Here is a 15,449-nt window from a genome sequence, read left to right as displayed (position 1 = left end):
GCTTGACACAATGGATGGATGGATGGATTGTGATAAGAGCTGTAAGAGCCCCCGATAAAATAAATAAAATTTAAAACCTTATGGCTCATAGCGAGAGATTTTCCACGTAGTGCTGGAAGATGAGCCCGACCAGAGATCACCTCTTAGCCAAGCAAGAGTCTGGCCTGTAGAGTGAACAATGACACCACAGACCATCAGCCATGTAAGAGCAGGTGGGCTGCACTTGCCCGAGAGTCAAGTTCAGAGAGTGAGATGGGCAGGAAGGGCTGGAACTGAAGAACCCGGGGAATAAGAAAGAAACAAGGACAAAACAACAGCAGCCAACGCCAGGAAACAAAATGAGTACGCACTGCTGAATGGAAAACAAGTTGGCCCAACCAAATTTCACCCAAGTTACAATTCAAAAGTTTTTGTTTTGTTTTTCAATTGTTGCAAGTGAGGCAACTTTCACCCAAATCACAAAAAGAAGTTCAACAACAACAAAGACTCAACAACCAAACCAAATCAACTGCTGCCGAGTTGACACCGATTCAGGGCGACACTACAGGACAGGGTAGAACTGCCCCTATGGGTTTATGAGACTGTGGCTCTACGGGAGTAGAAAAGCCTCCTCTTCTCCCTGAGCAGCACCCGTTGGTTTTGAACTGCTGACTTTGAGCAGCCCAACAAGTAACCACTGTCTCGCCAGGTAGGAAAATTAGATCAAAAGGAGATAAAATAGAACCATAAAAATCCAACCAATTCCGATGCCTTATGCTGAGTGAAAGAAGCCAGACTCAAACAGTTACACACCATGATTTAATTTATATTTTAATTTAAATGCAATTGTCGAGCCGGCAAAGCCATAAGGAGAGCAGTGAAGGCATGGCTGCTGGTGGGCTGGGGTTGGATGTCCTCCCACCGTGATCGTGGCCGTGGTTACAGGACTGAAAACGATAACCAAAGCTCTCCAATGATCGACTCAATCCACAATGAATAATTGAAAACCTAACAACTTATAACCCATACTAGAAGAAGCAGATTTGCTATATGTATAGTCCTTTAAAGCTGATGTTAAAAAGCAAAACAAAATCTTTGGGATACAGAAACAAATCAAATCCATTGCCATCAAGTCAATTTTGACTCAAACCCTGCCTAGGGCTTCTACGGCTATCAGTCTTTAGGAGAGCAGACAGCCCCATCTTTCCCCTGTGGGGCAGCGAGCTGCTGGGCTTGAATCAGCAGTCTTGCAATTAGCAGTCCAATAAGTAGCCCACAGCACCACCAGGCTCCTTATCGGCTGGAAACTCAAACCTCACTGCCATTGTCAATGCCAACTCACGGTTACCCTCCCTATCAGACAGGGGACACTGCTCTTATGAGTTTCTGAGACTGTGACGCTACGGGAGTAGAAAGCTCGTCTTTCTCCCGAGGAGCAGTGGGTGGTTTCAAACTGCTGACCTTGTGGTTAGCAGCCCAACTCATAGCCACTAGGCCACCATCTTCAAGCCCATGCAGCGTGTGGGATTTACTACTTCACAGTCCTGTATGACGCAGGGAAAGTGGATGAGAATCTAGGCTACACATGATGGGTTACAAGTTACTGTCTGTTAAAATTGAGTATGGATGTGTATAACATTTCTCTCACGTATATTTTTAAAGATAACTCTCTCGGGATGGATACAAGGCCCGCTGGAATGTGTGAGGAGGACTTGGATCTTTTATTTCCTTGTCTTTTTTGCCTTCTTTTGTGCATGATTCTCTCCCCACCAATGTCTAGGTCCGTGCCTGGCATGTAGCAGGTGCTCCATAAAGGTATATTTTTAACAGATGAAAAAAGAAATGTACAGATGAGAAATGTTATGTTGTACATATTTCACCAGAGTTTAATTAAAAATGAATAAATCTGATGGCTGGAGCCCCCCACACACACACACATACCAGTTTGATTAGGAAACGTGGGTGGGGGACTTATGGAAGTTCTATATTTAAATGCTCCAAGTTGGGGGAGCGGAGGTGACTTGGAGTAAATCCCACGGTGATAGTGAGAGTGGACGGCCACTGAGGGTGTCGCTGAAAGCCAGGCCCAATGCAGACTACTCCCCCTGGATCTTCTCGTCTTAGCCTCACAGGGGCTCCCAAAGAGGCGCATCACCCCAACCTCACAGAGGAGCTAGGAGACTCTCACCTGAGGCCATCCAGCCAGGCAGCCTTCAAGTCCGAGCTTGTCTGAAGCTTAGTTGACATTCGGCCCTTCACAGAGTGGACACAACAGATCAGGACCCGGGAGGATGCTGTCACTCACCCCACCTGCCCCACTGTGACGAACATAACCAGCGTCACTGAATGGCTGTGCAGCCTGCCTAACGGAGCCTGCTCTGCTGTGTAACCCTTCCGTGGAAACACAGCAAGACATTCTGTGAAAAAGAAAGGAAAATTAGAGCCTCTTCTTGAGGGTGGGCTGGACGTGGTGACACATTCTAGGGGAAGGGATGCAATGTGACACCAGAAACAGGGAAGAGGCATCTGGCTGCCTCCTCGCTCTCTGCGTGCAATCGCCCACTCCGGAGGAAGCCAGCCGCCAAGCTGTCAGGGCGCTCTGTGAGAGGCCCAGAGCACCAGGAACGGAAGTCTCCTGCCGACAGCCGAAAGAGTGCACCACCAGGAAGCAGGTCCTCCAGCCCAGCCAAGCCTTCAGGTGCCTGCCGCTCAGGCTGAAGCCTTGACAGTCGCTCATCCGAGACCCAGCTGCTAAGATACTCTGGTGAGACACCGTATATACTTGAGTATAAGCCGACCTGAATACCAGCCGAGGCAGCTGATTTTACCACAAAAACTGCATTAAAAATATACTGGAAAAACTCAGTGTATACTATTGTATATACAGTAATTCATGTTTGCTATTTAAGCCACTAAGTTTTGGGGGGCTGTGTTGTCTAGAAAAACAAATCCAGGGACACTCGTGTATCTATAAAAATGAGTTTTATACCAATAAGTAATTATATAACACGAAGCCATCCCAGCCCAGTCCACCCCAAGCCCCTAAGTCTGATGCTGATCCATAAGTCCCTCTTCAGACTCACACAGCCATATGCCAGTGACACAAGACTGGTGAAGGAGGAAGATCCAATCACATGAACCCCAGGTTGGTGGAAGCAGGGCACCCACAGCTCTCACAGTCAGGTGGCCCATGGGGGTCAACCGCTGGTAACAGACACAGAGTCCCAGTGAAGTGCCAGTGTGGAGGAAGGTGAAGTGGGAGAGAGAGGCAGACCCCCTCACTTTCATTAAAAAATGCCATGCCCCCACAGAGGTGTCAGTCACTTCCCTCCCCTTGATTGAGGGGGTTGACTCCATTCCTTGCCAGGAGTGTCTCATTGACATAAAGTCGTCTTGGTTAAGCAGCAATAGATAACGAGTATATGTCTGAGGGACCTCAGAGGCTCCACTTCCTCCCCAGGGATTCCTGATAGTCCGAGGCAATCATGAACTTTATGTGATTTTAGACGTGGATGTGCATAAGCCCCCATGTGTCAGATGCAGAGCCTGTGCCACCTCTATGTCTAGTCTGGCTGCAGATGGGCCCAGCAGCCCCAGTGTTTCCTGGGACAGGGGACTGTCCATACTAAGGACAATGGGACATGTCTGTCTACGTCACCACTGCAGCTGACACCAAAACCAACCAACAAACCAAAAAACGTACTGCCTTCGTTTCAAGTCCGTGGCAACCTTGAGCAAGCCTAGAGGGCAGAGTCCAGCTGCCTCGGTGCTTCCAGGCTGAAATCTGTACAGAGGCAGCTCGTCAAGTCTTTACTTGTGGAGCAGCTAGAGAAGCGGCTCTCTACCTTCCTCACGCCGTGACCCTTTCATACAGTGCCTCATGCTGGGGTGACCCCTGAACCATACAATTATTTTCATTGCTACTTCATCACTGTAATTTTGCTACTGTGATGAATCGTAATGCAAATATCTGATAGGCAGGGTGTATTTTCATTGTCACAAATTCAACATAATGAAAGCAGAGTGATGAATCACAAAACAATATGTAATTATATGTTGTGAAATATTTCTTTCTAATAACAAATAAATGAAACTTTGTCTTGAAGCATGGTGTAGCATGGGTAACAGTCTTCACGCTGCGTACTCATATGTGGGAGTATCTACACGTGGGCAGACCCGCCTGGAGAAGGATAGAGGAGCGGTGCCTGTGTTCCTAAGACCATCAGAAATGTATGTGTTTTCCAATGGTCTTAGGTGACCCCTGTGAAAGGGTTGTTCAACCCCCAAAGGGGTCGTGACCCACAAGTTGAGAGCCACTGAGGGTTTGAATCAATGACTTTCTGGTTAGCAGTCAGGCATATAATAGGTGCAGAATAACCAACTCAGTGTGTGGCTTACATGTTACTCTGGTGGCATAGTGGTTACTCATTGGGCTGCTAACTGCAAAGTCATTAGTTCAAAACCATCAGTCACTCCTTAGGAGAAAGATAGGGCTTTCTCCTCCAGTAAAGAGTTTCAGTCTCAGGACTTCCGGAAGATTACGTTGAGGTGAGGACGACCGTGTTGGGAGCTCCTCTAATGACTGCTGGGATGGGAGTTTGGGAGACTGAGTGTGGGGTCAAGGTAGCTGGCTCAGGTCTGGCAACACAACAGGGCTCTATCCCGGTGGTGGCTCTGTTCTGCCATGCCCTTGTGTCTGCTCCCAGCCTCAGCACAGCTTGCGGCCTGAGGCTCCACCACACTAACAAGTGCCACACGCGATGCGCGGTTGCAATGCAAGCTGCAAGCCCCACTGGCAGAGTCTGAGTGGTCGTCTGGAGACCCAGCCAGCAGGGTCTGCACAGCCCATGCTGCCCATGCAGCTTGCATACCGTGCCCCAGGGAGTGCCCCGCCCACCTGCAGCACCTCAGGAGGGAGCCCAAGTGCCTGTGGGGCCGCAAAATGCAGAGCTCCACCCCTGCCCAGCCCATCTGCCGGGCCTGTGCAGCCGGCCAACCCAGTCCTAGAAACCTGGGACTCAGTCAGCAACAGGCCTAACCGCTCTGCCAGCACCACCAGTACAGCTTGAGCGACCAGGGGCTGGAGGCCCCCACCAACACTTCCTGAGAAGAGCCCGCAGACGGTGTAGCAGGTTACTCTCACCTGTGGCTCACTTCGCCCCACCCACTTGGGGCACGATGCCACCTGCTGCACGTGGCCCGGGCCACCCCAGCCCAAGCTTCAGAACTGCGATTGCCACACACAGACCTGTCCCCAGTGCTGTATGCACTGCACATAAATTACCACCTCTAGCGACACCAAAGTGCCATGTAAACCACTATGCATGTCTGCAGTCACTACAAGAAAGCAAGAGAAACAAACCACAATGTCTGAAAAGGATCTGAACTGAATGACACATGTCGAAGAAGCAGACCTTGAACCACGACAGTCTGAAATCTTCAGAATCCTGCTTAAAGTCATTCAGGATATGAGGGAATCAATACAGAGGAAGGATGAAGAAATAGAGAGGATAGAGTCCACTTACCAAAAGGAAGTACAAGAGTTAAGGGAAGATGTAGCATAAGCAACGGCAACAATAAAAGACTTTATCAACAGGCTGGAAGAGTTGGAGAATCATATTTGCGACCTTGAAGATAGCCAACCAGAATTCAACAAACGTGAAAGATAATCAAAGCAGGTGAGGAAAACTTGAGAATAGCGAGCAATGCTATGAAGAGAAACAATATTCAAATAATTGGGATACCAGAGCAAGGTGTAATGAAGAAATCAACTATCAAAATAGTGAGTTGAATTCCTGGAAGAAAACGTCCCCAGTTTAATGAGGGAGAATCAGACAATCACCCAGAAAGCAGAGAAGACACCAATTAGACTGAAATCCAAGAATATATCAAGGCATATAGTAGTCAAATTGTCCAACTTTGAGGAAAAAGAGAAAATCTTAAGAGCAGCTAGACAAAAAAATTGCAGCCACCTATCAGGGTAATGAGATAGTAATATCCTCAGACTCATCAGCAGAAACCATGAAGAAGATGAGTACATGGAGTAGCATCTTCTGAGAGTTGAGGGAGAATAACAGTAACCCAAGGATCCTCCATTCCAACAAACTCTCCATCGAAATAGAAGGACAGGTAAGAGTTTTCCCAGATCAGGAAAAATTTAGAGAGTACATTAAAACAACAACAAAACCCACAGCACTACAAAAATTACCTTCCAACTCACTTTGGACAGAAGACCAACGTCCACAGAGCACAGACATGGGCCCACCGCATAGTGTAACACCATCCATAAGTCTGCACACTGAAGGCAATACTCAAATTATCTTTGACCCAATGGTGAAAAGAAGGCACAAATGAATCCCCACACCCATACACAACATACTGCTAAGGAGGGAGGGAGGAAAATATCTATCACAAAAGGAATGAGATGGATGTACTAACTCTGAAAATCAATGGTCTGAACTCACCCATCAAAAGACAAAGGCTAACAGACTGCATTAGGAAACAACACCCATCCATCTATGGGTCTGCAAGAGATGCATCTCAAGCGCACACACAAAAGCAGATTGAGGATCAAAGGATGGCAAAAGGTATAGCATGCTAATGACAAACTATAAAAAGCAGGAGTTGCCATTCTTATCTGTGATACAATCGATCTTAAGGTTGCAGGACATAACAAGAGATAAGTATGGGCATTATATGATGCTTAAGGGGTCAGCAGACCAAGAACCAATGAACATAATAAACATATATGTGCCCAATGAGAGACCCACGAAATTCATCAATCAAATCCTTCAAAAGATACAAAAAGAAATCATAGGATTGACAACCATAGTAGGAGACTTCAATACACCACTTTCCAAAAAAGACAGATCAGTGGGAATGAAGCTCAACAAGAGGCTACAGAACTAAACTCTACAATTGGACATCTCGACCTGAGAGACATAATCAGAGCTACTAAAATCTACAGAATCCTTCAAGCCTATCGCAAGACAAAAAACAATGAATAGCCACTGAATAATGGGCAAAAGATTTGAACAGAAGATTCATAAAGGAGGAAACTCAAATGGTCAGTAAATATATGAGAAAATGTTCCCGATCAATAGCCATCCGAAAAATGCAAATCAAAACAACTACGAGATACCACCTAACATACACAAAGATAGCCTGATTCAACAACACAGAAAGCAACCATTGTTGGAAGGGGTGTGGTGAGATAGGAACCCTCATTCACTGCTGGTGGTTTTGTAGATAAGTACAGCCATTGTAGAAAGTGATTTGGCGAAACCTCAAACAGATGGAAATCAAATTACCTTATAAGCCAGCAATTCCACTACCGGGCATATAACCAGAAGGAAAGAGAAGCAGGCTATGGCCAGGCATCTGCTCTCCAATGTTCATCACTACGCAATTTACAATAGCAAAAAATTGGAACGGCTTAAAATTCCATAAATACACGAATGGATTAAAAAACTGTGGTGTATACACACAATGGAATACTATGCATCCCTAATGAAAGGATGAAAAACCTCATCTCATGGAAAGAGTTGGAGGATACTGAGTGAAGTTAGCCAAGCACAAAAAGTCAAGTACAACATGAATCCACTGAGGTAAGTTCAAACAGCAGAAGCAAAAGTACACACAACACACAATTCCAGGGCTGAGGACCAGATACTCTGGCACGAGCCCGGTCAAACCCAATGATTCATACATCATCACAAAAAGATGCAGACAGCTTCTGTGCTGTAAGGCATCTTATTCCCCCTCTCATAGGCCTTTACGTCCCACAGAGGGGGGGGTTTGGGGGGGTGGGAACAACGGCAGTGGGGGATCAGGCACTACCCCACCGAAGGGGAAGATATTGTTTCTATCTCCAGAGGAAAGGAGGAGTGAGAGTAGACCTTATTCCAGTGTGCCAAGCCTTGAGGGTGGGGTTAGGTTCCGGAGCAGCAAATCCCAGAGATGAGTGCAGCGCCAGCCTCAGCTCGAGGCGTGACATCCTCTCCCTAGAAGACAGCGCTGAAGATACAGCTTGGGGAGGGCAGCTGGTCTGAGCCGTCCACGTGGAGGCAAATCAAGAGAGGAATGCAACAGATCAGAGACAGGAGAGAAGCCACAACTTCCCCAAGGAATCCCCATTGTAGATTTCTGACTTGGGGGCAGCACTTGGCACCTCATCGGAACTGGTTGGGGGTTACTCACAAGGGTGTGTGTGTTAGTCTGGGTACATTAGAGAAACAAATCCACAGAAACTCATGTATAAGACAGTTTTATATAAAGGTTAAGTGCGCATCAAGAAAACATCCCAACCTAGTGCTGCCCAAGCCTACAAGTTCAACATTAACCCATATGTCCGACACCAATCCACAAAGTCCTCCTCCATCTCACAGAGCAGACACAATGATGTTGACTGCAGGAGGAAAGCTGCGTCAGGGAATGTGTAAGCATCTCAGCACTAGTAGGGGTCTCCACACGGTTGCTCCAGCACCCAGGGCTGCATCAGGGTAGGTCCATGTAGCTTCTGCTCAGGGATGTCTCACAGGAAGTGAGCCTTGCCGGCTGAAGCAGAGAACTGGCTAAGGCAGCTGCACCCTGGTTCGACCATCAGAAAGCAAGAGACCTGAGAACTAGAAAGACGAGGCTCACTGAGCTATTTATCTCTCTGCCTTTCAATTAACCCCACATGTGTTTATCAGCCAGGTTGACACAATAAACTAACTACCTCAGGGAGTAATGGGGATGGAGGTGGGGATACTAGGTTGGTTCATTTCTGATTACAAGAATAGCAATGGTGCCTTTCAGACACAAATGCTGAACACTAAAGAGGTGTATGTGTTGTTAGGTAGGTGAGTCCTGGGATGTGGAACCCTGACAGAAAAAGGGATGGACTGAAGAATTCTAACATGTCCTTCCTGCTGTTTAACAGAAGATATTCATCTGCTGTGTCAGAATCCCTGTTAGAGTTGGGACTATTTGTATGGTCTTCCCCCGGACCCTAGGGGAAATGGGAGGGGAGGAGGCGGAGAGCCAATCAGAATGGGGACAAGGGAATAGCAAGGGTTCTAAAATGGATGGCGAGGAGATGGTAGCTTTTCTGGTTGTGTTTGATCAACAGAATTGTATCAGAGGAATTACTGAGAGGTGAATGATAGTTCAACATTATAGTGAGCAGGAGGAAAGGAAAAGGAAATACATATGAAACAAGGAAGCAGATAGACTTTGGGCGTCTACGTAAATCTTAACCTAATTACAAGAACGGTTTGTTCTAATAATGTGGCATTGTGTGATACTCACCTTCCCAACACGATTGCTGAAGACAAAATAGGTGCAAAAGCAAATGTGGTGAAGAAAGCTGATGGTACTTGGCTATTAAAAGATATAGCATCTGGGATCTTAAAGGCTTGTAGTTAAACAAGAGGTAATCCAGTAGGGAAGTCAACAAAGCCCACACAGAAAAAGAATACCAGCGTGGGCGATCTTGAGATGTCGATGGGAAAAGGTATCAGAAGTTCAAAAACAAGCAACCATATTGATGTGAAGGACTATGAATGTGGTAGAGACCCAAACCCACCTGGAAGATCATTGGACAGTCCCTTCAGAAGGGCCACATGGAAGGGATGTTAAATCCAGGGTGCGGTACAGCACTGATGAACCACATAACTATCCTCTAGTTCTTTAATACGTCCTCACCTTGCTATTATGGTTTTTGTTTTACGTCATTAATCATGTTAGACTTGTGTGTGTTCTTTTGTATAATTAAGCCAAGATAGAGAACTCTTCAGAGACAGTAGCAGGAGCAATGGTTCCCTGGGGGCATGGGAAGCAGGGGAGGGGGGGTGCTGATAGGATTGATGGCCATATAACCTCACTGGAGGGGAGCAAACAACAGAACTGTATATGAATGGATATATTGGATGGTGTAAGATACAGCAAAATTAAATAAATAAGGGTTCCTGGGGGGGGGGAGGAAATAAAGGGGAGCTGATATCAAGTTGTTCAAGAAGAAAGACAATGTTTTGAAACAGACTGTGGTAGCAATTGTACAATACTGCTTGATGTGACTTAACTATGGAATGTTATGTTATCTGTAAGAGCTCCCCTCAAAAAAATGATTAAATAAATAAAAATTTGAAAAAATAGAAGGGATAGATGCTGGACTGGCATCATTCTGAAGAAAGACTGCAGGGGCAGAAGTTTTTTAAGTTGTAAAGGTATTTAAAAGTAAGAGGTATTTTCTTATAAACAAATTAAAATGTCATTTTAAAAAATAAAAAGAGAAAATACATGTTCCTCCTTAAAAGTAAAAGTTTTAGTCTCAGAAATGCACGGGGCAGCTCCACCCTCCCCTGTAGGTCGCTATGCATCTGATGGCAGTGCGCTTGGTTTGCGTTTGGTGAAGAGGGAAGCTTTGTCACTGGAATTTCAAATACCAGATGGGTCCCCAGTAGGGGACAGGTTTTAGCAGAGCTTCTAGACCAAGGGTTCTCAACCTGTGAACCATGACCCCTTTGGAGATCAAACGACCGTTTCACAGGGGTCGCCCAATTCATAACAGTAGCAAAATTACAGTGATGAAGTAGAAACAAAAGTAATTTTACGGTTGGGGGTCAGCACAACATAAGGACCTGTATGAAAGGGTCATGGCATTAGAAAGGTTGAGAACCGCTGCTCTAGACAAAGGCTCTCTCAAAATGAGCTGACAAGAACCTGATGGGTCACAAGACAGGTGCAGAGCGGAGGATGAGCCACCTCCACCGGAAGGCACTCAGCACCCACGCACAACAGCCTCAAGGAAGGCACTCAGCACCCACACACAACAGCCTCAAGGAAGGCACTCGGCACCCATGCACAACAGCCTCAAGCAATTCATCCACCGTGCACACAGTGCAGGACCAGACAGCAGCCTGTCCTGGTGAGCCGAGAATTGCCAAGAGTTCCTTTGGGCTGATTCAACAACAAATCACCAGCAATTGCCTGAAGAGTTCCCTCCAGCCAACGTTTATGAGCGTCTCATGGGCTTATCAGAAGCCCTTTCTGGTTAAGGCCTTGGGGGGGGTCTGTCTCCCCCAGGAGATTACGAAGTCCTGGAGGTGTTATACCATGTCCCTACCGACCCAGGATCTGGAACAGAGTCTCAAACGGACAAATGGTGGCAACTTCTAGGAACAGGCCCAGATTACGGTTGCTCATGCCTCCCCCGTAAATTATTTCAATTCTTTCAGCACAGGGGGGGTGAGGGTGGGGGGGTGAGTTACTCACTGCCACTACACAGTTCGTTCTGAGGATGAGAAAGTGGAGGCTCCATAGTCCTTGATGAACCCAAGGTCTCGGAGCCTGGAAGGGGCAGAAGTTGGGCTCAAGTCCTGGGCTGGGGGGCTGAGGCCCTCTTCCACCCTCTGGCCAGCTGGAGTTCAAGCTGGAGTCTCCACCCCCTGCAGCTGGGAAGGCCCCAGCCCTGGGATCCAGGGAGGAGAGTATTTTGTATTCAAGCCCAGCTGGAGCCCGGAGCCCCTGAGAGCCAGGCCTTGGGAATAATTCCTGCCTGACCACAAAGCAGCCCTGGGCCTGGGATTGTGGCTGCGGGTAAGAGAGGAGAGTGGGGGGCAGGGCGACCAGTGCTGATGGTGCTTGTGAAGGGGAGGGGGAATTGAATGGGCTTTCCCATGGGAAGGCCCAGCTCCCTGCCTCCCAGTCGCTCATGTGACAGCTTCAGGGCCTAAGGGAGGGGGCCACAGGGGAGTCAGGGGCCAGCACCACTGCCCATTGCAGCACCATCTCGACTGCTAGCCCCTCCATTCTGGTAAGGCAGCCAGATCAGTCACTGGGTTCTTGAGGACAGGGGAGGGAAGGGGAATCTCATTGATGTGTGGTGGCTAAGCATAAGGGCTCTGGGCCAGCATTTAACTCCTTGGAAGCAAGTTTGCTGTGTGCCCTTGGGTGGGGAGGCTTTACTCAGCAGTTCTGTGGCTCAGTCTCCTCACCTGTGAAGTGTAGAAAATAACACCTGCTTCATGGAGTTGTCAGGAGTTAAATGGGTTAATGACAGGTGTAAAGTGCTTGGCCAGCACTCAATAAATGCTAGTTACTCTTCTTATGCTGCAAACCTTGCGCCACCTCAGGATCCTTAAGGCAACTGAAGGCAGAGTCTATTATTCCCATTTGACAGATGAGGGGATTGACGCGGACAGAGATGAAAAATTGGAGCTGAAAATTCAATGGGCAATTTCCAATCTACCCAAAAGTTCCAGGTGAACATTATGCCTCACCATCCAACAAATATTACCGATCATCCTACAAACCTGTCATCGAGTTGATTCTGACACACAGCAACCTTATAGGTCAAAGTAGAACTGGCCCTGTGGGTTTCTGAAATCTTCAGGCTTTACAGGTAGAGACAGTCTCATCTTTTGCCACAAAAGGGCTCCTAAGATTAACTGACCAAGCCCTACCTCACACCATATTCAAAGAAATCTACTCTAGAATAAGTAAATCACTTTAAAATCACTACTAAAAATTAGGTCTCAATCATAATTTTTTACATGCTAAATTTGGGGAAAATGGCACATTCCAGATTTAAATGTGCAAAACAAGGGCTTCGTACAGAATATCAAACCAAGTGCTGTTTTTGTTTTTTAATGAATTTTAAGAATTCTGAGTTAGGTGGGGAATTTACATTTCGGACCATCAACTCTGCATTCAATAGTTCAAGTCACTCATCACCTCAAACCCTGCCAGCCCTTTCCCCCTCCCACAGATCTCTTTGTTTTATAGAATTCCATCCTCTTTCACCCAAGTCAAGGATTGTCAACCTTCTAGTCCAGGGGTCCTCAGATGTTTTAAACGGGGCCAGTTCACTGTCCCCCAGACCAGTTGGAAGGCCAGACTGTAGTTAAAAAAAAAACCCCACAAAACTATGAACAAATTCCTATGCACACTGCACATCTTATTTTGAATTAAAAATACAAACAGGGCAAAAACACCCGGCGGGCCGGATAAGTGTCCTCGGTGGGCCGTAGTTTGAGGACACCTGTTCTAGTCTGTAGCTTCATTTTCCCTCCTCGCTGAGGAACCTCCAACGTCGGTTCCCTTCAGTCTACAGGTCTTTGTCTTAGCTTTCATCCTCAGTATTTGTCCATTTGTGACCGACTTCACTCAGCATAATGCTCTCCGGGTCCACCCATGTCACGAGCTGTTTTGTGGTTTCATCACTGTTTTTCAGTATTCCGTGTGTGTCTGTTCCAAAGTTTCTTCATCCATTCTATTGGTGGACATCTGGGTTGTTTCCAACATCTTGCTGAAATGAACATGGGAGTGCAGATGCATATGACTCTCCTGGGGGATACGCACCCAGCAGAGGGACTGCTGGATCATATGGAATTGCTGTTCTCAGTTATTTGCGGTGGCGCCATATCATTTCCCAAAGTGAAACACCATTTCTTCAATTAATCTTCCAACAACTCTATAGGGCCTTGGGCTTTTAAAAACCTCACTACCTTGAGAGTTCACATTTACACAGGTTGTGAGCTGTCTGCCTGGTTTGAGGTTACATTCCCCCCGCACCTGGCACCTCACTTGGCACACAGTGGGTGCTTCGTAATGATTTGTTGGATGAGTAAGTGACCAAGTGACCGAGTGAGTGAGTGAGTGAGTGAGTGAGTGAGTGAGTGAGTGAGTGGTGAAAGCTTTAGTCAGTAAAGACCGGCAGACGCCGATGCTCAGGAGTGGATGTATGTGATGTAGGTGTGTGTTGTATGTGGTGTATGTGTGTGTTGAGGTGGCATACTACAGAAGGAAGGACAGTGCAGGCTGGGGCAGGGAGCACGCAGGACTGTGCACACTGTCCCTCCTGACATTGGTGTATTTCTCATCACACTCATATCATGGGCTCCAGGAATAAGGACCAGAGCAGGCCCAATGCCTAACCTCAATCTACTGCTAATGGTCACCACTGGCAGGGAGGAAGGGGATGGGCAATTATTGCGCAGGGGACACAGAGCTTCTGCTAGGGCTGATGTAAACATCTGGAAATAGATAGCAACTGTACGCCAAACCCAAACCCATTGGCACAGAATGGATTCCAACTCAAATGGCCCGGTATTGGGTTTCCAAATCTACAGGAGCCGAAAGCCTCGTCTTTCTTCCCCTGAGCAGCTGGTAGGTCTGAACCGCTGACCTTGCAGTTAGCAGTCCAATCCTCACCTGATAGCACCACCAAGATAAGAATCTAATCCATGTCCCTGAACCACACACTTACAAATGGTGAAAACAGCAAATGTTTTGTTATATACACAAAGTGGACGCCACCAAGTTCCACTGTCCCTGAACCTCACTTTCCCACGCACCTTTTGAAGGCCCCCCGCATTTTATCACAATTTTTAAAAAAGGAATGTGTCTGGCCCTGTCACCAATGGACCAGCCGCCTGTGCATAAGCAGATGGCAGTCACCATCTGGAATGGAGTAAAGGGAGAGCTGGCCTCAGAAAGTGTGTGGGGAAGGCATGGGAGGCAACGATGACGACAGTTCCCCACTGCACGTTTTTGGAGCCCCTTGTACTCAGCAAACAAAGCAGGATATTTCAGTTCAGAAAAGGTGCTGCTGACAGCCCACTCCCTGTGGGGTCAAAGGCAGGTGCTTCCCCACCCCTCCACCCACCCTGCAGAACTCACACTGCCTCACAGTTTACCACCCCCAAACTCCCCTCTGGTCACCACTTTTCCTTTAGGCCTGGAAGCTTCAGGGAAATTCAGGGAGCAGAAGCCAGATCAGGGGCAGCGGGCTGGGCTGGTAAGTCCAGCTGGAGAGAGGCTCCCCCAGGCTGACTGAGACTATGTCCTTCTCAGGAAGTTCCCTGTGTCCCGGCCCCTCAGGGAAGCCAACACAAGCCCAACTGCACCCCCTCCCTCCCCCACCCCCCCACCCACCCACAAGCCCCAGGGAGCCTGGTGAGCTCATGAGGCGCCTTAATTATCTCCCCAGCTAAGGAGGCTCAGAACCTCATCTGACCCGGTGGACCCCTGGGACACTGGGAGCAGGGAAGCTGCAAGGGCCAGATGTCACCATGAGGGGGGGGGGGTGATAGGGGTGCGGAGCTGAGAGAGGAAATGGCATGGGGGAGGGGAAGGATACTTCCTGCCTTTTCTCCGTGGGAGAGAAAGCTGGGGCACTTACAGCCGGGTGCACCAGGGACGGAGCGTATTACTACTGTGAGCCTGAGCCAGTGACTTAGCTCCTCTCATTCAAGCCTCAGCCATCAGGTCGATGCTGACTCATGACCACCCTGCAGGACAAGGTAGAACTACCCCTGTGGGTGTCCAAGGCTCTTCCATAGAAAGCCAAGTCTTTCTCTCCTAGAGCTGCTGGTGGCTTCGAACTGCAGGCCCTGCAGCCCAACCCTTTGTGGCTCTAAGTGTGGCCCTCAGCATCTCCTGCAGCTTGTGAGAATTCAGAGTCCGAAGCCCCAGAATATGCAGGG

The sequence above is a fragment of the Tenrec ecaudatus genome, chromosome 12 (assembly GCF_050624435.1).
Source record: "Tenrec ecaudatus isolate mTenEca1 chromosome 12, mTenEca1.hap1, whole genome shotgun sequence".
NCBI lineage: Eukaryota > Metazoa > Chordata > Mammalia > Afrosoricida > Tenrecidae > Tenrec > Tenrec ecaudatus.
Note: the sequence above shows the minus strand (reverse complement) of the source record.